Source organism: Halichoerus grypus, chromosome 11 (assembly GCF_964656455.1).
Source record: "Halichoerus grypus chromosome 11, mHalGry1.hap1.1, whole genome shotgun sequence".
In the NCBI taxonomy this organism is placed as follows: domain Eukaryota; kingdom Metazoa; phylum Chordata; class Mammalia; order Carnivora; family Phocidae; genus Halichoerus; species Halichoerus grypus.
In genome coordinates, this window is record NC_135722.1 from 1342947 (window position 1) to 1367193 (window position 24247).

The window sequence follows — 24247 nt, forward strand, 5'->3', positions numbered from 1 at the left end:
CCTTCAGCTCAGGTCATGATCCTGGAGTCCCAGGATCGAGTCCCGCATTGGGCTCCCTGCTGAGCAGGGAGTCTGCTTCTCCCTCTGACCCTCTCCCCTCTCATGTGCTCTCTCTCTCTCATTCTCTCTCTCAAATAAATAAATAAAATCTTAAAAAAAAAAAAAAGACGAGGAGGCTCTAAGTGAGGGAAGGCATTTCCCCCAGATAGTCACTATGGGCTTCCCATGAAGCTTGCAGGATTGGTCATATGGGTTTGCTCACCTCTCCCACAATAAGAGGAAAGCAAAGGTGCCAGGGCAATATGGTGTCAGGTGGTGAAGTGCTAAGTGATTTAGCTGAGCAAGGAAAGGTAATCCGAAGACCTGGGGACAGGGCAGCAGATGAGAATACCAACAACACAGTGATTCAGTTGGAATGAACTGATGGTGTGTGAATCGGAGGAGAGGTCACTGCTCCTGCTGGGGGAAGCCAGCTGCCATGTCACAGCCCACAGAGAGGTCCGCGTGGTGAAGAAGTGAAACCAATAGCCACGTGGGGCGCCATCTTGGAAATGGCTCTTCCAACCGCACTCAAGCCTTCCGATGATGCAGCCCCAGCTGATGCCTTGCTGAGAACCTCAGGAGAGATTCTGAGCCAGGACCACCCAGGAAAATTCAGAGTTTGACAGAAAAAAATGAAAACGAGGCAAGCATTCAAATAAAGATGCTAGAAAAAGCACAGAATGAAACCAAAATAATAAGAAAGAAGCAGAACAAAAATCACAGCTGAGTGACAGTGAACGCTGTGTCTTTGAAAAAATTAATAAGACAGATATCTGAAAAACTGAGCCACAGAAGAGGAAGCAAGATGCAGATAAACAAAATACAAACGGAGAAAGGTTAAATAATCCACATGTAGCAGATATTACAAAAAGGAATTTGGGGAGCAAATTTGCTGGTAATTTGAAATCTAGAAGAAATGGATACATTTCTGGAAAAAAACCATGAAATGGTAAAATTCACATGAAAAGATACTGAAAACTTGAACAGATCAATAACTATCAAAGACAGTGAAATTATCACCAGAAATCTTAAGTGCTGGAAAGCACCAGACCCAGATGGCTTTACCAATGAGTTCTAACAGCCCCTCTTCAAATGTTGAGAATGAGATGGATGGGAAGCTGAGCAAGTTCTCTCATGAAGCTGTCAAAACTTTTCATTTCAAAATCAGGCAAGCACTGTAAAACAAAAGGAAAATTGTAGATCCATTTTCATTATGAATGAAAACACACAATTTCTAAATCAAATATTGGAAAAATCAGATAGGTTATTGGAAACAGCCAGTCATAGTCAAGGAGGGCTTATTCTAAGAAGACTAAAGCAACTCGCCATCAGAAAATATATCATTGTAACTCATTACCATGTGGCTCAAAGGAGAAAAGAATTCACATGATCATCTCAGCAGGTGTAAAAAAAAAAAAGGGTCAATGCACAACTTATGACTTTTTGGCCCAGAAGTGGAGAGACAGAAGAATCTTCTTTAAGAACTCGATAAAAATCTGCCTGTCCAATCCCCACGCCAAGCGTGACATTTAGTGAAGAAAGTTCAGACATTCTCTTTACATTTATATATAAGATGAAGATATGGTCCATCATGACTGCGGGAAAAAGACAAATTGATGATTGGCAGATGACATGTCCATCTCCAAAGAAAAGCAACCAGAATGGACAGAAAATTGGGATAAGAGAGCTGAGCCAGGCTGCAGAATTCCTGCTCAACGCTCACAGAACAAGAGTATTCTTCATCAGGAGGTAGGAAGTGAGAGGACATTTGCACAAGAACAACAAAAGTGCCAACCACCTGGGAGTGCTCCCAGCCAAAACATGCCCTCAACAGTGTAAACCCTTCCTTGGCAACAATGTAGCAATGGAAAGAAGAGTGTCATTCTCTCCAAACTAATCTGGGAAGCCAATGCAATTCTAACAATCCCAGAAGGTTATGGGGGAATTGTTGCCAATTCTTGAATTACGTGGAAGAATCAGGTGTCACGGATCATGAGGAAGGGAGAGCCCACCCATCACCTCGGTGATAAATCAGGGCAGGGCAGAGTTGGGGCAGGCAAGGAGAGCGGGGATGGCGGGCACTTGGCCCACGATGGAGAGCATCCCAAGTCAGGAGACACTCTGAGTGCTTGCTATATGGTGCTGCGTTTAACCCTGCCAGCAAACCTCGGAGGTTGGTCCCAGCACCGAGCCCCTTTCCAGGTGACTAGACCCAGGCACCCCTTGGCTCTCACCAGAGCAGTGGCCACATAGGACAATGCCCACAGTGGCCGGTTCGTGGACAGGCCAGTTGGGAGCACTGATGGTGTCCAAAACAAAGAGAATAAACAGAATGAGGCATGTGCTTATGCTAGCAAACTGCATATCAGAGAAAACATGGGCTGGATTTATGTAAAGAAATGTGGCTTAATTTAAAAAATGCAGTACTCAGCAAGAGGAGGGACTGACGTAGATCGGTAGCTGACCTCCGTGTCAGTTTAAAAATAAGAACATAAAAACGACACTATTTTTTTTCTGGATGGACCCACCTGCATGGATATATTTGAAGTGCATGAGCAGGTTCTTTTTTAGGGGAGAGAAGGGATATGGGAAAATCAAGAGGGGCTTCAGCCCCCCACCCTGTCAGAGAGGCAGGATGGTCGCAACCAGCAACGAAGCAAACAAGAAACAATTTTCAAAGGAGCTTGTGATCCCAGCCGACTCTAATCCCCTTGCTCACTTGGAAGATAGAAGAAGAATCAGAGCCGGGAAGGAAGGTCCTGTAGTTCATAATCTACACCCAAGGATTACATTTAAGGTCTCTGCTGCAGCCATAACTTGTACAATTGCTCCATGTTAATCCTCATTTTGTGGGATTCAGCCCTCATGGCTGTCTCCCCATGCTTATCCCTGCTGCCCTTCCTCCCCTGGAGTCGGTCCCAGGCCGATGGTCTCCAGTACCGTTTGATCAAGGCGCCCGGGGGGTGCTGTGGGCTCAGACATGTTTGGGCCTGCCTGCCTGTTCTTTTTTGCTTCGGTGGTGTTTTGTAGAGATACACCATCCCAGGGTCATGCTTCGCTTTTATCAGGTGTTTGGAGATATCTCTCCAATATGTTTGGGCTTGGGATGCTCTGGCAGGACATCTGGAACCAGCCAGACATCAGCACCCACCCAACCCCATGCCACGGAGGGCTGGGAATTTGCTGTTTTGGCAACATTTGGGGGGGTTAATCTTTGGAATTCTGTAACTTAATAATCATATGTCTTAGTCTGCAGCATTCTGCCTTCATTTTTCCCAGAACATGTCACTCCTTTTTTTTTTTTTTTAAGATTTATTTATTTACCTTAGAGAAAGAGAGAGTGGGGGGGGGGGAAGGAGAGAGAGAGTCCCAAGCAGACCCGAGGGGCTCGATCTCACGACCCCGAGATTGTGACCCGAGACGAAATCAAGAGTCTGATCAATCGACCGAGCCGCCCAGGCGCCCCAACACGTCACTCTTTCAGATTAAACTTTCAGATCTTCCTCAGGCCATGGAGGGCTTCCTGTATTTTTAGCCTAGTTCAGCTCCACTGACCGAGGTCTTCACCATTTTTCAGGGGGCTGGATCATCATGCCCTCCGCCTCTGTCAGACCCTCTCTCTGCATTTCCACCTGCACTGGGAACTTCTCACTGCTTCCTTTTGTGTCCACTCTTCAGTTTCTAGCCATCCCTGTGGTTCTGCGGGCTCTCAGCTTCCTCTATCCTATCTGTGATGCTCTCTGGTGCCCAGCTTATATTCTTAGGCCTCTGCTCTGCCTTCTTTTTAAAATTATTTTTAATTTATTTTAAATTCTTTATTGAAATTCAATGTAGTTAACATATAGTGTATTATTAGTTTCAAGAGTAGAATTCAGTGACTCATCAGTTGCATGTAACCCCCAATGCTCATTCCATCACGTGCCCTCCTTAATGCCCATCACCCAGTTACCCCAGCCCCCCACCCGCCTCCCCTCCAGCAACCCTCAGTGTGTTTCCTAGAGTTAAGAGTCTCTTATGGTTTGTTTCCCTCTCTGATGTTGTCTTATTTTATTTTTCCTTCCCTTCTCCTATGTTCATCTGTTTTGTTTCTTAAATTCCACATGAGTGAGATCATATGGTCTTTGTCTTTCTCTGACTGACCTATTTCACTGAGCGTAATACCCTCTAGTTCCATCCAGATCAACACGTCTCCAAAGGCAAGGGAAACAAAAGCAAAAATGAACTATTGGGACTCCATCAAGATAAGAAGCTTCTGCACAGCAAAGGAAACAGTCAACAAAACCAAAAGGCAATCTATGGAATGGGAGAAGATATTTGCAAATGTCTTATCAGATTAAGGGCTGGTATCCAAGACCTATAAAGAACTTGTTAAACTCAACCTCCCCCCACCAAAAAAAAATCCAGTCAAGAAATGGGCAGAAGGCATGAAAAGATATTTCTCCAAAGAAGACATACAAATGGCTACCAGACTCATGAAAACATGCTCTGGGCATCAGGGAAATCCAAGTCAAAACCTCAATGAGATACCACCTCGCACCAGTCAGAATGGCTAAAATGAACAAGTCAGGAAACGACAGATGTTGGCGAGGATGTGGAGAAAGGGGAACCCTCCTACACTGTTGGTGGGAATGCAAGCTGGTGCGGCCACTCTGGAAAACAGTATGGAGGTTCCTCAAAAAGTTGAAAATAGAGCTACCCTACGACCCAGCAATTGCACTACTGGGTGTTCACCCAAAGGATCTCTTCTTCCTTTTAAAACTTATTCTGTAGTTTTACCGTGTCATTCACCTGTGAACCCTATTAAAATTATTATGCATATTTTAATTTGCTACATAGCTCAACCATTTGTAGGAAACACACTTTTGTTTCCTGGACTGTGTTTAGACTGATTTGTCTTGTTTATTCCCTCCCTCTTCTCTTTTCTATGGCTTGTGTGCAAGGTTATCGGGGCATCCCTCTACCTTTCTCAGGTCTGGGCAGTCCTGTCTAGACCCTCTGCTCATGTGGGAACAAAACGGGATGTTTCTTATTTTCTTTGGCCGGTGTCTGCGGGCAGGGCTGCAAGCTCTGGTGGGGGGGGGGTTCCTGGGCAGATATTCTGTGCCCCCCGCTGGTGCCCAGCATCTCTGGCAGCGGGGAGAGCTTTGCTAGAACAACCAGGCTCTGCCGTCACCCCGTGGTCCTTGGACGGCCCCGCCTGGGGCTCACTGCACCTGGCAGGCCGTGTACGCTGTGCTCATGGACCTCCCCAGCTTCAGACCCAGCCCTGTCGGAAGGCTTGCTGGGATGGGTGTCCTGCCCGCACAGGCAGCTGCTGTTTAAAAATTTCCTAGGGGCGCCTGGTGGTTCAGTTGGCTAAGGCTCTGACTCTTGGTTTCAGTTCAGGTCATGATCTCAGGGTTTGGGGATCAAGCCTGCTTCCCCTCTGCCTCTCCTTCTGTCCCCCTCCTCTCACACTTTCTCTAAAATAACTAACTAACTAACTAACTAACTAGTATATCCTAACCTGAACTCCCACATGAACACCTGTGGAAAACAAACTACACTGTTTGAGGACTAGAAATTTATTTCCTTAATATATAAATAACTTCTTAAAGCAATAGAGAATTCAAAGAAAACATAATTTATAGTAGTAAAAAAATCACCCTCACTAAAAAGAAATTAAAGCAATAAATGAGATGCCCCTTCCCAATTCTGAAATCCACAGAGATGAGAGAAATGCACATTAACGCTCAGCACTGCAGCTGTTCCTGGTAACAGCCAGGACCTGGGAGCAAGTGTGACGTCCCGAAGAAGCCGAAAGGCAAAATTAGCCAGTGTTCCCCTGTGTGCTAAGACGGGGTAAGGCTGTAAAGTCTTCTCTTCAATTAAGCCTCTTTCATGACATGGATAAAAGTTCGGCAACAATACCTGAAAACCAGGTTTACATAGAGATTCTAATTTAAAAGAAGATACAGCTGTCTGGGGGAAAGGTAAGATGGGGAGAAATTAATCAGAATGTTACCATGTGTGATGGGATTTATTGGTTATTTTAACATCTTCCCTTGTATTTTGAGTTTCTTTTTTTTTTGCACAACCATCTTATATTTTAGGAGTTCGAAGTAATATAAAAGTGTAAGTGTTATTAATCATGTTTGAGAGACTGTGGCCAATTCAGTGGAAGGTGTTTTTGTTGGGGGAGGCACATCTTCTCAAAACCCATCTCCGCAGGTCATCTGGGGAAAGCAGAGAAGACAGGTGATCAGGATAATTACAGGGTCCAACAATGAGGAAGTGGCCAGTGAAAACCCGAAGTCCAGCAAACAAGTAAGCACATCCCAGGAAGTGGTGTAAACAGCCACAGTGAAGCGAGCAGGTGCTCAAAGACACCTGGGCAGGTGTATAAAGGGCTCCCGGCCCAGGAGGCTCCACGCCTGAACACCTGTCCTCTGCACCTGCTCCTCTGACCTGCTCCACCCCCAACCCACCAGAACCATGGGCTGCTGTGGCTGTTCCGGAGGCTGCGGCTCCGGCTGTGGCTCGTGTGGGAGCTCCAAGGGGGGCTGTGGCTCCTGTGGGGGCTCCCAGTCCAGCTGCTGAGTCCGTGTTTGCTGTCAGTACAAGATCTGAGGCTCCGGACACCAACCTCAAGTGGCCTGTGCTGACGCAGGGACCCGGGCTGCCCAGCCCACTGCTCTGGGGCTCTTTGACTTTGACTCTCCATGACTTCACACTCTGACTTCCTCATCTGCACCCCCCCCACTTGGGCAACATATTCTCACGATGGACAGGACCCTGGGACCCCCTTCTCACCGACAGGGCCCTCCTCCTGGCTCATCTCCCTCCTCTCCTCCTGGACCTTCCCTCTCTGCCCCTCCCCTGCCTGAAGACCCAAACTGGCCCACAGAGGCCCGCGAGGCAGCTCGGGCTCCTGGGACCCTGAGAGCTGCCCCTCCTCTGTGGAGATGGAATGACCCTCTGGCTCCCTGTATATCAAAACCTGATCCCTAGTCTTCCAAGTAAACAGTCGATAAGCACAAAGCTCAGGCCCTCCCTTCCTCTCTGTAACTCCCCAAAGTATCCTTTCCCGGGCCCATCCCTGGGCCTGTTCCATTTCTCATGCCCTGACCTCCTTCATACACTAAATCTGACATTTATGGGTTTCTGCCCTCTGCCCCCATGGCGTCAGGCTCTGAGGGTCAAGTGTGGAATAGAGCCTCATGGTCTGGAGTGCGAGGCAGAGGTGGGACGGTGGGATGGCAGCAGCGGAGGTGGTGGTGGCCACGGTAGGGCCGTGGCAGGGCGGAGGGGTCTTTAGTCGAAGAAGAGAGTCGGGTTCAGGGAGAGCTGGTGGTGTTTCTGCAGGAGAGGAGCCTCCGGGAGCCCCTGGTGCTCAGAGGAAGCCAGATAGAAGTTGCTAAAGAGTTGGAGTTTTACCCTAAACGTAGCGGAGGGCGCCTCAGAAAGACCCGGGATGGAAGGACAGGACATTAACAAGCTTGTCTAAACCCTGACGTGAGGTCACAGCAGAGTGGGGTGGGCCCTGATCCACTATGACTGGGTCCTTAGGAAAAGAGGAAACCCACGCAGATGCGGGAACCGGGCGGCCGAAGTGGGGTGAGGCTGCTGCCGGCAGCCCATCAGCGGCTTGGGGCGGCCGGGACAGACCCTCCGTTGCAAACTTAGAGAATCAGCCCCTTTGCACAGTAACCCATCATGGCAAGGAAGGATCGTACTAAGCAGGTAGATATGCTCAGTATTGATACATCTGTTAAAACACTTCAGCACATCGACAGCAGGGGTAAAAATCGGACCATTCCCACGTTCCTGAGAAGGTATTTATCAGAGTCACTGGTACTGGATGAGTAACAACACGACAGCCGTCGACAGAAGATCCGTCAATACGATGGAGACACATGTACGCGCCCGTTCTCCGTTTTCCGGAGAATACGCACGGCTGTGTCCGCAGCACGTCGCCTCTCCCCGCGGGGCGTCTCCGGGAGAGAGAGCTCAGCTCAGCGCTCGGGGCTCCTCGCTCACAGGCTTCTCTCCCTGCCCCCGGGGGCCCTGGCCTCCTCTTGCTGAGCCTCCCCTGGGCCCAGGAGCTCTGCTTGAACCAAACATACCCACGTCTGCCCCTTCCTCGGCTGAGAAGAGAGAGATCAGTAAATTCTGGGCAGAAAACCGGAATACAAGCAATTGTCTTGTCTGTCCAGTGTGTGGCTCCCTTAGCTCACAGACGCAGGACTTCGTGGGTCCATATTTGAAAGGCACTAGATACAGACTCTCTGGGTGGTCACATTGTCTTATAGACACAAGAAACATTTATCAGAACGTAAAGAAGAGCTTGCGGCTAGATGCACCTTTGCTTCATCATTGCTGCAAAGTTGGAACAGCGCGTGCTTGCCTCCTGTGGCTTCTGCCTTCCCCCAACTTGGTGCCCGCTCCGGGAGGGCCAGGGCTCCAGCTCCTGGGGCCGTCGCGGGAGTGAGCCCCCCCCCACTCCACACACAGCAGCCAGGATGGACCCCCTGGCTTTTCCATGTCTCTGTCTACGCACGTGAATGCACGCACTTCAGCTCGCCGATGTGCGTGTGAGGTGGGACCCCTGCACTCGCTCCAGGGCTCCTGATCTGAAATATGCGGCTTTTTTTCCATCCTGCTGTCTCTCCTGTCTCCCCGAAGATTAACCCGGGGAGCAGGGTCTCTGTCGTTCTGGTCACTGCTCTGGGTCAAAGCGGTGCCTTGCGCATAGTAGATATTTGGTCAATATTTGTGGAAGGAGTGCACGGATGGCATGACCCTGGCCTGCTGTGGACACGGTTTCGGTGCCCAACCTTTGCTTCTGGGGTGCAAGACGGGAGGACCGCCGGACGTGGAGGGGCCAGCAGGGGGCGCTGCTGACCAGGCGATGGCGGTGGAGTCCGCTGCGCAGGGAGGTTCCCAGGCAGAGTTCCAGCCCAGACCTTGGTGACAACATTGGTGTGGCAGTCTCAAAGGGACTCCCTCCCTCCCTCCCTCGCCCCTTCCTGCTCTCACCCCTAATTCTAGTGCTCACACCGTCCACCCCAGCACAGGTAGACGTCCCCAGGGGCAGCCTTCCTGACACCACCCCAGCCAGCAGGGCCCTCCACCTTCCCCGAGAAGCGGTGACTCCTCTGAGTGTACGTCCTGGGCCCCACAGAACCCTCCACCCCCTCATCTCCTCATCCCCTTCACCCCCTTGCCCCCAAAAGGATGAGGGGAAACGGGCTGGGAACATCCCTGAGAGCCCCCCTGCAAGGCTGCCCCCAAGTCCAGGTTGGGTTTTCGGGAACACTAGGATCCACTCCTTCCCCTGAGGTTTCAAGACTCACTCTTGAAACGTCTCTTCAAGAGTTTTGTTCAACCTCCTTTCCCACATCTGCTTCTCTTGCTCTGGTGTTGATCCGCTCACTGCCCCAGGGCCTTTGCAAGCAATACAACCGCCGTGTCCTGGCCTCACCCTCAGCAGCTGAGGGAAGGGTCTTCCTTATGCTGCAGGACATCAGGTCCCCATGGGACCCCGGGCTCCTCCTTGTCAATCCCCATTGCCAACACAGTTCTTGAAGTTTCTTCCCCTCCAGTGACTGAGGCCGAAATGCAGATCATAGGGCCATTGTGAGGTCAGGCACTATCCAAGCCCTGGGGGCTGCCAAATGCAGGTTAGAGCAGTTGTGGGGTGAGCCCCGCCACCCCGCCTGCAGGGGCCAGGGGAGGTGCAGCTGTCCTGGGCCTCGGGGTGGCTCGGCGGTGATCACCAGAGGGGAACCAAGGGGGCACCTGCACTCTGGAGCCAGGAGGTGACATCTGCTCTGACCCCATCTGTCCCGGTTACCAAGAGCATCCCCGGTGGGCCCCTCCTGGTCCCCTGCACATGATCCCAGGGGCACCTGAGCCCCCGAGGCTGGACCTGGGGGTGGGGAGGTGCCAGCAGCCCAGCCTCCTCCCTAGGGGTGAGACACCGCTGGGACGTGGAAGGCCAGACACCACCTCCTACCCCCTGCTTGTGGATGAGGCCCATCCCAAGTGCTCCTCTTCCAGGTCCCCCAGGCCAACAAGGGAGACTCCCTAGGGTCAGGGACCTGCCAGTGGGGGTGCAGGCTTTCCCAGGTACGAAGCCCTCACCCACATTCTGCTCCTCTCCCTGGGGCCCTGGGCCTCCTCCGTGTGATCCCCTACTTAGTAGGGGGCCAAGCCCGCAGGTGGCTTACGTCGGCTAGTTTTCATTTCTGAAGCAATTGCTTATATCAAACCTCGCTTGTATTATATTTTAGTCATAAGTTTGGGATTTTTTTATTTTTAGCAGATTAAGTATATTTACTTTTATTTTTCTAAAAGTTCCAAAACCTCATGAACTTCTGTGTCTGATTCTCGCTCCCTTTCTTTCTTTCTTTTTCTTCTGATGCTCAGAAAAGCCCTTTAAAACCCTGATATTTTGGGGTATGTGGTTGTTGTCGCTGGGAGCTCCTATGCAACTGGGATATGTTTGTGGGGGTACTGGAGATGTGGGCATGAGGTCAGGTCTTCTAGGAATCAGTTGCCTTTGTTTTAGCCGGGGAGCTCGGAGGTACCATGAAATTGTGGAATCTGAAACCAAATTCTCGGCCAGAATTTTTGAGCCACACAGATATTTAAATTCCATCTTCAAGTTCCTATAAGGGTTACACTCATGTTCCTTTTATGCTACACCCAGATACACACGGGACCCCTCAACTCCCTTGCCTTTGGACACCTTACTTTACGGTTCAGGCTTTCAGAGAAGCTGTTCCCTCTGGGGACACGTGTTCACATGGAGATTCCGCCGTGGCGTCCTGTCCTGTGGTCACTTGTCCTGTACCGTGACTTTGCCCTCTGAAACCAGTGCACCCGGTCACTAGAACTGGCTGGTGTCCCCTAGGCTTCACTGGCTTCCCTGCATACTTGGTATGAGTTTGTTAAAGCTGCCATAGTGAAGTACCACAGACTCTGTGACCAAAACCATGGAAATGTATTGTCCCTGTTCGGGAGGTTGGAGGTCCACGATCAAAGTGTCTGCAGGTTCCTTCTGAGGCTGGGAGGGAGAATCTGCTCCATGCCCCTCTCCTCGTTTCTGCTGGTTGACTGGTGATCTCTGGGGCTCTTGACTTGTAGAGACATCACCCCAAATTCTGTTTGCATCTTCACATGGTGGTCTCTTTGTGCATACATCTCCTTAACTTTTTCTCTTTTTATAAGGACACCAATCTTACCGAATTAGGTCCTACCCTAATGACCTCATTTTAACTGGATTAGTTCTGGAAAGACCTTATGTCCAAATAAGGTAGCATTCTGAGGTACTGGAGCTGAGGATTTCCACATGGTTTTTTGGTAGGGAGGGCACAGTTCAACCCATTACAACCTACAACAATGCAATCTTTTTTTTTTTTTTTTTTTTTTTTGCACATCACTCCCTTATTATACTGATTTGGAAAAAAAGATTTAGTACCGTTACACTCAAAATGAGTACTGGGCCCGAGACGCAGGGCCAAACAACTAGAGCATGATCAGAAACAGAAACAGTGAAAGACACACGAGCACGGTTGGGAGGCGTTTCACTGCCAGAAGAGCGGTAAGGCAGGGGAGGGGTTCTAAAACACACGGTGGGAAGAACTTCTAGGCCTCGAAGTCAAGGAGCTCACCCCACATTGGTGTGAGGAAAGGCTTAGTTTTGGGTGATCACATGTGAATATTTGATGTTTCAACACCACTAGAGATCCCAGAAGGTTTTTTGTGTTATTATTATCTATATGTATTTATTTGTAAAAGTAAATGCAACGCATAAGCATTCAGGTTGGTCCCAGTCTTCTGGGGCCAGCTCTTCCCGGGTCTGAGGAGCAATGATTGTTGTAATCACCATGCAGGTCACATTCATCTTCCTCTGGAATGATTGGAGCTCCCCAGACGAGTCACCTGATGAGAACAGGACAGGACTCTCTCCTGCAAACACAAATAGACTCTCTTGCTTCTCACTGGTCACACCTTAGCGTGGCTCCTCCCTATCCCCACCTCAGCAGGTGCTTAGAAATAAACAAAGTAGCAAAGACCACCGAGTTACCACCTCTCTTCTCCTGGATAAGAGTGTCCCTCAGCTTGGACTGAGGACCTGTGTCCCAGAAGTGCCATTCTGACTAGATTATAGGAAGAGAGTGGGTGCCAGAGACAAAATGGCTAATGGAATTAGGAGCCACCGGTTCCTATCTGCAGCTAAAACTGAAGAGGCCCACAGATGTGGTCAGTGTGACAGGTGCAGAGAAGGGGATGGGCGGGGGGGGCATCCTTGGGAAAGTAGTCAGCCCACTCGCCTTCACTTGTTGGCCTTGCCCTGGTGGCCACAGCTTCTGTGTCTTTACCCACAGCCTCTTCATCCCCGCAGAACTGCACAGGCTTGATGAGCATCAAGTTCTTGTCCAATTCACGGTCCATGGGAATTCCAGTCGGCAGGCTCAGCACTATACCAGTCTCTTCAGAAAGACCCTCCAGATGCTTGACAACTCCCTGCCGTCTGTTTCAATCAGCACCCATTTCCCCTCCTTGATCCGGGAAACGATTTCTTCATTCCAAAAAGGCACTCTGGTAATCATGCCCTTCAGACGCTCACAGGAGGGCAGCTGATCTTTGGTGAGGTCTGCATCCCTGAGATCCTTACTGATGTTGTTCTAGAAGGGATGGTTAAGCTCCATCGGAGGTGGTGGGGCATCACACAAGCACCTCCAGATCTCTACCTGGGCCTTGCTGTGCTTGGCAGCAGTTTCTGCTTTATCGAGGCCAGTCCGACCCCCCATAGTGCTGCTCCTCGAGGCGCCAGGTCCTCACTGTTGGCAGCCGCATTTGATCAGGGGCATCCCGCACTGTCCAGAGAATCCAAATTGCTCTCCTCTGCACTGAAGTGAAGCTGGTGTCAAACTCACAGCCAGCACCTCGCAGCACCTGCCCACCACACTTCACCTTCTCGTGCCAGGCCGGGTTCAGATTGGCATCATTCTAGCCAGTGAAGCGGATTTCCAGGTCCCAAGAGCCGAGATTCCAGAGTCGTTGTTTAGCCTCAGCTGCGCCTGGCTCCCATGCACTTGCTCACCCCAATTTTTTAATGGATCTTGGCATCTGATGATCTTATTTTCTTGCCAGGCCAACTATGCTTGGGAAAAATTTGTAGTGTAATCAAGAAAAAAAGAGAGAAAAGCAATTTTCCAATATAAGGAATGAAAAAGGAGACATCATTATAGAACCTACAACTATCAGAAAGATTATAAAAGGATTTGGCAATTTCTATAAATGGATAAACTCCTTTAAAACTATAATTTATACAGTCAATGAAGGAGAAATAGGAAATCTAAATAGTTCTGTCAGTTAAGTCAATTAAATCCATTATTAGAATCTTGCCACAAAGAAAACACCAGACCCAGATGGTTTCATCGGTGAATTCTAAGAACATAAAAAAAAAAAAAAGAAGGTCAAGAGTTCTAAATTTACATATATTTTTCTGGAGAATAGACAAAGTAAAAGACATGATTTTTTATGATCCCCCGAACCTTCAAGGCCATTTCAAGAAAGAAATATTTAAAGCCAACTTCTGTTATGAACACAGATGCAAAAATACTTAACAAATTATTAGCTAATAAATATAACAACATTTGAAAAGATAAGATATTATGATCAAGTGGAATTGATTCCAAGTTTGTGAGTAGAGTTTAACATTAAAGCATCAAGATGAGGATTTGCTGTGGGGGCTGTCCTAAGCATCGTGTGTTTAGAGGCACTCTTGGCTTCTATCCGCTAGATGCCAGGAGCATCACACACTCCAAGTCATGACAACTGCAAGTGTCTCCACATAGTGCCAAATGTCCTTGTGGGACAAAATTGCTCCCAGTTGGAAACCAAAGCATAATAAAAATTTTAGAATCTATGGCTAGAAGTAAATAATCCTATCTGATTTTTTAAATCTACAAAATTAAAATAATGTTGAAATAGTAAACATTTTGTCCTAAAAACATGAACAAGACCTGGATGTGCCTGACACTGGGTCGGTTAAATGTTGAATTATACAACCCAGTCAGTTCAATAGACAAGGAAAAGAAATAACACTATAAATATTGGAAAAGAGGAAATAAAATTGCTATAGTTAATAACATAATTTTTAATGTATAAAGCTCAAATAAATCTATTATAACTAAAAAGTTAATATAGCAAGATAGATGGATACAGGATCCATAAAAAAATTAATCATGTTTTGATGACAAGCAACAATCTCTTAAAAATAAAATTTAAAACAGATCAAATAAAATTTTAAATTTTAAAATATTAAAAAAATCAATTACCTAGGTATAAAACCAAAGGAAGAACTAATGAAAATTGAACGTATTTTTGAGGGAAATTAAAGATCTAAGTGAATAAAGGCAAATACTATATTTATGGATTTGAAAAGTCACATTTATAAAGATGTCAATTCTTCCAAAACTTATATGTGGAATCCATGTCATTTGTATCAAAATCCCAGAAAGTTAACTTTGCTTATGTTGATAAGCTGATTCCAAAATGTATACAGAGACTCAAAAGACCAAGAAAAGCCATAACAGTCTTGAAGAACAAAGCTGGTTTACTTTAGCAGATAGCAAACTTAGTAGGAAGGGAGAGTATCTAGGAGAATGTGGCCGTGAGGGAAGGTAGACCAGATGACTATTGAAGCAGCCCACAGTGTTGTCCAGTGGAAGCTCTGGCATAACAGACACCATCCACAGAGACACTAGCTGCATGAGTCTATTGAGCATTTGAAATGTGACTAATGGGTCTGAGGAAATGAATTTTATGTTTAATTAATTTATAATTAATTCAAATGTAAATAGCCACACGTGGCTAGAGTATTGGACAGCACAGTGTCCAGTACTTGTCCTACATATTGTATGACAACTTATTTATATCCAAGGTGATGCTTTAGTGCAGTGTGCAATAAATGGTTTGTGATAGACTATCCAGACTTAAAAAAGGTAGCTTGACCCTTACCTTACATCATACACAGAAGTAATTCCAGATGCATTGCATTTCTATGTGTGAAAGATTAAAAATAATAAAACTTTCATAGGAAACCTACAGCAATTTTATGATGTTCCATGTTCTCTTAAAGGGTGAGATATAATAGTTTGGGACATTTAATTTTAAGAAATCTGTCATTAAAAAGAAACCTTTAAGGAAATGAAAAGGCAAGCAGAAGAGCTGGAGAAGATACTGAAGAAGCATATATTTGATGAAGAACTGGTATCAGGATCTTGTGAATAATTTAAATATAATAATCATAATAATAATGTCATAATAATGTCATAATAATGACTCTCACAAATAATTTTTAAAAGACACATAATCCAATAGAAAAATGAACAAATGATTTGAATAGACATTTCACAAAGAAAATAGCCAAATGGCTAAACATAGTAAAAATTGCTCAGATTCGTGAGTCATCAGGAAAATACAGAATTAGTCACAATGTGCTACTACCACATGGTGGTAAGGATGTGTGTCAGCTGGGGCTCTTGTGCATTGTTGGAAGAAGCAGAACTTGGCACAATCACTTTTTTTTAAGACTTTATTTATTTATTTGAAAGAGAGAGAGAGAGAGAGCACGAGCCAGGGGGAGGGGCAGAGTGAGAAGGGAACTTTGTGCTGAGCAGGGAGCCCAACTAGCGGCTTGATCCCAGGACCCCGGGATTATGACCTGAGCCGAGGGAAGATGCTTAACTGACTGAGCCACCCAGATGCCCCAGCACAATCACTTTTGAAAGCGATTTCCTTATGATTCAGCAAATCCACTTTGGTTATATACCCAACAGAAATGAATGCTAATGTCAACCAAAAAACCATGCAAAAATATTTAAAGCCACTGTATTCTTAATACTCAGAACTGAAAACAACTCACGTGTCCATGAACTACAGAGCAGATAAGTAAATTGAGATGTATTTGTGCAATGGAACTCTATATGTCAAGGAAAAGAAAGAACTGCCACATATAACAGTAAGGACAAATTTCACAGACCTAAACGTTGAACCAATTAGCCAGCCACAAAAGAGAGTATCCTGTATGAGTCCACCCTTATAATTGTCAAAAGAAAGAACATTAATCTGTGGTGATACAGGCGAGAATAGTGTTAGGTCTGAAAGTTTTATGTAGGAGGAAACAGGTGGGAGGCCTACACACATAGGTAATTTAAGCAGAGCTATGCAATTATAAGAAAGAATAAAATCAAAACTCTAGAAATTGAAAACACAGTAAAAGAAATAAAAATGCCTCCAAAGGGCTCCAACTGAAATACAAAGAGTAAAAAAGAAAACCAACGCATCCAGGAGCTGTATGACAATACCAAATAACATAACATATGTGTAATTAGAATCTCAGGCATTAAAAAAAGAAAAGAAAAAGAGAAGGCAGAAGAAATATTTCAAGAAATAATGGCTGAGAATTTTCCAAAATCAATGATAGCTACCACACCAATTCAGAGAATACCAATCATGGTAAATACCCAAACACACACACACTGAAGCAAATTGTATTTAAATTGTGGAAAGCCAGAGACAACAGGAAAATCTTGAAGACTGCCAGAGCATAAGAACCACATCACCTGCAGGGCAACAAGGATGAGAATTACAGCAGGCTTCTCATCAGAAACCACATAAGAAAGATAATGGGGTGACATTTTTAAAGTGTTAGCAGAAAATAACAGTCAACCCAGAATCTATATTCAATAAATCTATCTTTCAAAAGTAAAGGAGAGATAAAGACTTTCCTAAACAGATAGAAACAGAGAGACTTTATTTCCAGCAGGCCTACCCTATAAGAAATATTTAAGGAAGTTCTTCAGGTGGAAGAAATGTGATATAGGTCAGAGACTTGGGTCTACAAATAGAAGAATGTTGGAAATGGACAAAATGAAGGTAAAATATTATCTTTATTTTTAATTGCTCTACAAGATAACTAGCTGTTTAAAACAATAATACTAACAATGAACTGTATGATTACAACTTATGTAAAAATGGGGTGTATGACAACTACCACAATAGGTATAGGAGGGAGGATCTGAGAACATAAGGTCCTTACTGCATACATGAAGCAGTATAATATTACTTACTGGTGGACTTAGATTATTTTAAAGTGTATGTTGTAAACCCTAGGGCAAACTCTAAAAAATGTTTTTAAAAAAGAGATATAAATAAGTCAATAGAAGACATGTAATGGAATAATAAAAGAAATGCTGAATTAAATATAAAGAAGACAGAAAAAGAAGAAAAAAGAAACAAAGAGCAAACATGAAAAATATAAAAGACCTACCAAAATAACAGAGTTTGATCTATGTCAATAATCACTATAAACGTGAATGTTCTAAACACAACAGTTAAAGACAGAGATTGTCAGATTGGATAAAGAGGCAATACCCAAGTATACGCTTTCTGTAAGAAACCCACTTTAATATCACAACTTCGCTGGGTCAACAGTAAAGGGATGGAGAAAGATTGGCCATAAAAAACTCAGAGGGACGTTACACAATGATAAAAGGGTCCATTCACCAAGAAAACAAAATGATAATAAACACTATGCACATAATAACAGAGCTCCAAAACACAAGAGGCAAAAGTTGATTTTAAAGATACATCCTCGGTTACAGCTGGAGTCTTCAACACTCCTGTCAGTACTCGATAGAACAAGTGGGCGGAGGTCAGTAGGAACATGGAAGACCTGACCACACTATCAGCAACTTGACCTAATGACATTTATAGACTATTTCTCCCAACAGTAGAGAAAACTTATTCTCTTTTTAATGGTTTTTAAAACTTGAAGTCTAATTAGCACACAATGTTAACACTGGTTTCAGGTGTACAACACAATGATTCGACAAATGTATGTGCTGTGCTGTGTTCACCACAAGTGTGGCTGCCATGAGCCACCACACACCACAAGTACAATACCATTGACTGTGTTCCCTGTGCTGTACCTTTCATCCCCGTGACTCATTCCCCCCAAAACTGGAAGCCCATACCCCCAACCCCCTTCACCCATTTTGCCCATCTCCCCTTCCCACCCGGCACCCACCAGTTTGTTCTCTGTATTTATGGTCTGCTTCAGCTTTTTTTGTTTGTTTGTTGAGAAAACTCATTCTTTTCAAGCACACATAGACCATTTGCCAAGATAGATCGTCTTCTGGGCCATAAAACAAACCTTAACAGATTTAAAAGAATAGAAATCGTATGAAGTATGTGTTGAGCAAAGTGGCGTCTGTTGCCTGTCACCGGGAGGAGACGTCTAAGCACTTCTGTCCTCTGCCCTTCCATATTGGAGTCGCCAAGAAAAACACACGGCATTCACGTGCTGGATGGGACAATACTCTACTCACAGGAAGAAGAGACAGAGCGAGATCAGTTTCAACAGCGACTGTTGGTCCCCCACGGCCAGCTGGTCCCTCCTGGCAGCTGACGTGGGGCCATTGGCCTGCATGTACCTCTCTTGTGCCACAGCAGAAAGATCCTGTCCTCTCTTCCCACCGGGGACAGATAGAGCATTGGGTTTGGCCAGGCACCACCAGACACACATGCTTAAGCAGAACCAAGGAGCACACAGTGAGTCTGAAACAGGGAAAGATATTCCCACCCAAGGTGACAAGGCCAGCACGAGCTGTGTGGCTCCTTACCTCCTGGGGAAGACGTCCTCCAGGCCATGGCCCATCCTCATGTGGCCAAGCGGGGGTCTAAAGTCTGCCTCCCCCAAAAGTAGCAGAATTAACCTTGAAATGAGTAACACGAAGATTTCCCCAGCTATTTGGAAATCAAACCAGATATCTCTAAATAGCCCAATTGTCAAAGAGGGAGTCTCAATGGAAATTTAAACATATTTTGAACGTAAGTGAAAATGAATATACAGCATAGCAAAGTCTGTGGAATGCAGCAAAAGCAGTGCTTAGTGGGGGTCTTACAGCCCTGAGGGCATAGAAGAGGAGAGAAAGGTCCCTAATCAATAACTGAACAGGTACCCCAGGCAACCAGAGAAAGGAGAGTGCTTGATGAAAGCAAGCACAACCGTTAGGAAGGAAGTGATAAAGCCAAGGAAATTGGAAAGAGAGAGAGAATATCAGTGAAACGAGAAGCTGGCTCTGTGGGAGTCCGGCAAAACTTCTTCTTCTTCTTCTTTTAAAGATTTTGTTTATTGATTTGACACAGAGAGAGAGAGAGAGAGCGAGCGTGCGTGAGCACAAGCAGGGGGAGGGACAGAGGGAGCAGCAGACTCCCCGCTAAGCAGGGAGCCCGACGTGGGACTCGATCCCAGGACCCTGAGACCATGACCTGAGCCAAAGGCAGACGCTTAACGACTGAGTCACCCAGACGCCCCTATAGCCCTCAGTCTTGTCCAGGTTCACCTGTCCAGTGGACTTGGCTCTGGGCAGGTGAGGTCTTCGACTCAGGAAAGACTCCTTGGCCCGCTGGTGCTCCCGTCGGGGGCCTCACTGCCATCTGCCTGCGTGTCATGGGTCTCGGCCTGTGGTTAGTGATGCTGGGATGCCCAGGCCCTCCCCTGGGCCCGTACTCCTGGTGGTGGGCCACCAGACGCATTTCCCCACAGGGGCCAACGTCGTGGCTGGACGGGCCCTGGTGGTCCTTCCTATGATGACGGGACACACTTCAGCAAGAACCATCAGGGGGCTCTGAGGAAGCTTTATAACTCACAGGTCCTGGAGGGCATATGCACACCTGGGGCCACACAGCAAGGTCGCAGGGAGGGAGGGAGGCAGCGTGGACCTTGGTCTCTAACTTTTTGGGGCTGGGGTGGGGGCTGGGGTTCCACGGGTTCACTCTTTATTGGTGAACTTAAGGCATGAGAGTGGAAATTGGGTGCAGGAAGGGAATGGCTTCCAGGGTTTCCAGGGCTTTCTCGAGCGGAATTTCATGGGTAGGTGGCCTGGCCCCTTATCTCGGCCACATAGCTGGCAATGTGGTTACTGGAGGATGGGTGTCTTTGAAGTGGCCGTCAGAGCTCCAGGCCAGGCTCCCCTGGGTTCCCCCCTGCCCCAGGCTCTGGTTCCAGAAGGAAGCTGGGATGACTCAGGGATGCCAGCCAGTGGCCCTGCTCGGGCTGTCTCCATGGGGGTCGTCCCCCCTCGTGGCTGCAGCACAGCCGGAAGCGGGTCCGGCAGCATCTGGGGAGGACCACCCGTTCAGAGTCCTCACTGTCTCTGACAGCCTGTTCCCAGTCTCTCTGCACTTACAAGCTTGCATTTCAGAGATTCCACAGGGAGTTTCAAAGGCTACGGATCTACTTATCACATCCAAAGGATGTCTTGTTAACTCCTCGCACATTAAAATACCAAAATCTGGCTGGTTTGATATTAAGGAAAGTGGATGATTAGTCAAGCAATAGCGTCAGACAGTAGATGTCTGTCCTTAATCACAGTTGATTGATCATTGATTTTGAGGCAATATTCCAGTATTGGCAAATGATAGCCCGAAGGGGGGGGGGGGCTCTGTGTTTCTGCGTATAGAGTGCAGATTCAGCGAGCACGTCAGTGGTAACATTACCCTCCTACCAAAGAGTTGTCATTTCCTACAGTATTCTTAACCGTGGGGAAGGGATTTCACAGTATGTTGTTCTAATGCATTCCTCCCACCCACTTCCCGCATGGGGCCAGAGCAGTGGTGCGTCCGCCTTTGAGACCCCGGCCCCCGTGCCTAGGATCTGACAGCAGCTTTCTGAAGCTCAGGGGCACGTTGGCCTGACTTTCCAGCAGCCTTCTGCACAGAGCGGCAAAGGCCAAAAGACCTCTCGCTAAAGGGACCTTGGCAACTTTGTATGACATTACGTTTGAAACGTTGTATCTTCGAACATGTTAATCTTGCTTGGAAATCTGTACAGTCCAGCTCATGCTGAGAACCAGTCTCTGCCACCGCCCTGCTTGCAGACCAGACCCGCTGTCCCTCAGGCGGTGGGGGGGGGGGCTCGGGAGGAAGTTTGCTAAGGGACAGGAGGGGAGCAGCGGCGTCCCAGGCCTGGGTGCACAGGGGACAGTCATGGCAGGGGAAGGAGGCGTCCTGTCTTGTGAGGAGTGGTAACCTTTTCGGATTCCTGATTTTTGAACGTAAAAGCACCAGAAATAATTGAGTTCTAGCTTGAGGTTTTGCTGGTCTGTAAAATGATATAAAATATCATTTGAATTTTGTAGTCCCATTTAAAGCAGAAACATGGGGAATGAGGACCGACACAAGCGGGGGTGGGGAGAAACCTCCCTCGGTCAACAACTCAAGCTCTGGTTGCAGACGAGCTGAGCCTCCCTCCTTGGCGGTCCTGCTGGTCTGGACGCCCAGCTGCCCCGAGCAGCCTGAGCCCACCTTGCAGGCTGGGGCTGACGCGCTGCGCCCTCTGGCGGCGAGAAGGCGAGCGTGGCGGCTGGGTCTCCGCCTCGTTGAGCACCAATTCCTGGCTGGGAGAAAGTTCCTTTTGGGGGAAACCAGTAGCTGCTTGGGTTTCCACCTGCAACCTGAGAACCTGGACAGTGCTGGGTGGCTATCTGCATGGAAGGGAGAGAAGGGGGCAGACGGTTTCCTGCCCACCAGCCGACGCCCCAGGTTTACTGTTGTGGCCAAATCCATCAATGCCTGTTTCCTGTTCCCGGGATGGTGCTGACGGCCTTGGGGCCACCCTGGCTGCTCTTCTCATTCCAGGGAGGGACCCGCATCCCGAGCTCTGTCCTCTGGGGGTCTGTGCCCCTCACTAGCCTGCCAGGACCTGCAGGTCTCTCCGGGGGCTGAAGCTCTCCTCTGCTGCTCTCGGCAGGGCGTGGGCCTCAGACTCATTCTGCCTTCAGGATTATCAAGCCAGAGGCCCGAGAAGAAAGCATTGCACGGTGATATATTTCATTAATAGTAAGTACAAGATTTCAAGCCAGTTCTAACATGTCAATAATCAGCAGAACCCTGGGAGGTGATAGAAAGAGGAAATATAATCCACTTGAGGCCCTTTTAGAGTCAGACGCCCAGGCTCCGAGACGGGTTTGTGTCCTGCCACCTACTCGTGCATCTGTTTCCAGAGGTCGTAGGTCACAGTTCACAGGATTCACTTAGGGTTTCCCTGTGGCACCGAGTCATGAAAAACAGCACTCTATCTTTCTTGTTTTGCCAGTGGAGAACCCACAGTTCAGAAAAAGCACCCAAATCACAAAATTTAAAAATTACAGAGTCCCACCATAGGCCCCCGGGTTTGTCTGCTGCTGGGTCAGGTGGAGGCATTCAGTGGCACTCAATAGATGTGTGCTGATCGGTTGCCTCAAGGAGTCTAGATTCAGGAGTGTTTCCCAGACCCAGGCTCCCGCAGCACCACACGATCTTCCCTTACCCTCAGGCACCCCGGCCCCTCTCCAGCCTGGCTCTCGTACACATGGACCTTCTTATTGTTGTTTCTGGGTGTGTATGAGTGTTGATCTGGGTTCTGCAGGGACACAGAACCAAGAGTGTGTGTATGTCCTATTCGTATGCACGCACTCTCCCTCAATTTATTTTAAGGAATTAGCACATAAGACTGTGGGAGCTAGCAAACCCGAAACCCAAAGGGGAGGCTGGATTTCCTGATCCTTGACCTGAGCTGCCCTGGTGGCTGGTCTGTCCCATGCAACCATGGACACAGGGCATCCAGGACCCCTCTGTCTTCGCCCCCTACGCCAGGACCCACTTTCGCTGTGGAGAGGGACCAAACTGCCTAGAGGCAATTAGGGGTTTTTTTTTGAATTCCCTGCCTGCCCAGAGCATGGTACCCTTGACTTGGGGAGGAGGATGCTGTGAGTCCAAAGCTTCATCATCACTGGTCTTTTAGCAGAACCTTGGAGGATCGTTGCTTGAAGCACAGACTCTGTTGGCTAAATGGTTGTACACACGTCGGAAAATCTAGACAGAAAGAATGAGACGACCAGCTTAGGTCTGGGCGAAGTGCAGTTCGTGGTGGATTTTCCTGTCCCTCTTGTGAAGCTGGACTCCGTTTCCACGCAGACATCTGCGCTTGGATGTTTTGTACGAGCACGGGCGCGCCCTAGCTGCTTTTTAAAGGGTACTCTGAGGAACTTTAATGCTTTACTGTTGAATTTGGTGTGGGCATCTGAATTTGGCTCAGTGATTAAAAAAAAAAGATCACTTTGTTCAGGGTCCTGTGTTCTGAAATGCTCTTTCCGGCCGGTTAAGGAGGGGCGTTGGTGCAGAGCCGGCCACCAGATGGCACTGTTGTCCGGCAAAAGAAAGAGGCGTCTGGGCCGCAGGGCCGGTGCCTGATGGCAAGAGGATGACCACCTGGGTGGGACCCGCGGGGCGGCGCAGGCAGTCCCCACAGGCAGGGCTGTGGGAGACGGGGCAGCGGGTGCTCGGGGAGCTGCGACTGGGTATTCCCGTGAGGCGCTGGGTCGGGATGTGCCCTTTGCAGCCGGCAGACGGGAGAAGTACCAGGATTTTCCCTGGAGGTTCATCATTTGCATTCTGGGTGCAGGATGCTGAGCCCCATCTCCCAAACCGCCCGCCCCGACCCTCCCTGCCCCGGATGCCCGCGCTCTAGGCATTGTCAGTGCGTTCCACGCCATTCCTTTCCACCTGCTCTCTCTGCCCTCAGCTGTTGATGTTCAGTGGGCAGCCGTTGTCCTGAACTCCAAGCTCTGAGCTCAGACAGGATGCACCGGGCACTTGGGCAGGACACAGCAGTCAGCGGGCTTGGAGTGAGCCCTCTGAATAGCATCCGACGTTTTAAGGGTCCCCTGGGCCTGTGTGCCCCTCCCTGCCCCCCGGAGGGCACAGTGCGGGTGCCTGGGCGAGAGGTCCCTAAACCTGTGATAGCCCTTATCTGCTTGTCTATTTGCCTCGTCTTGAGTCAGTGGCCTGGGACCCCACACCACACAGCTCGAATCTGGCTCCTGCTCTGGCAAGAGGGTGCACCTAGCTTAGGTCTCTTGTCAGTTCTTGTGACGTTGGAAAAGAAATGCATGCGAGTCAAATGCAGGGGATCCTCCTCTGCGTCTCCATCACACCGCAGGACTCTGAGGCCCAGCCCCCCACCCTGCCAGCTCTAGAACTCCCATCCTGCTGTGTGTCCAGTGGCCTACGGAGCCCAGATGCCAGGTGATGGTCTCAGCTTCGGATCCAACAGGGCCACCCCGTCTCTTTGCTGGGCCTTCCCTTGGCACCAAACCCCTAG

The 24247-nt window shown here is 48.1% G+C and overlaps 1 long non-coding RNA gene and 1 pseudogene across 4 annotated transcripts in view; one reads left to right on the forward strand and one right to left on the reverse strand.

The window, feature by feature from the left end:
- The window catches only part of LOC118524554 (uncharacterized), a 178067-nt gene that overhangs the window by 133853 nt on the left and 19967 nt on the right, over positions 1–24247 (forward strand). The window lies entirely within an intron of this gene.
- Positions 12265–18753, reverse strand: LOC118524537 (phosphoglycerate mutase 1 pseudogene; annotated as a pseudogene).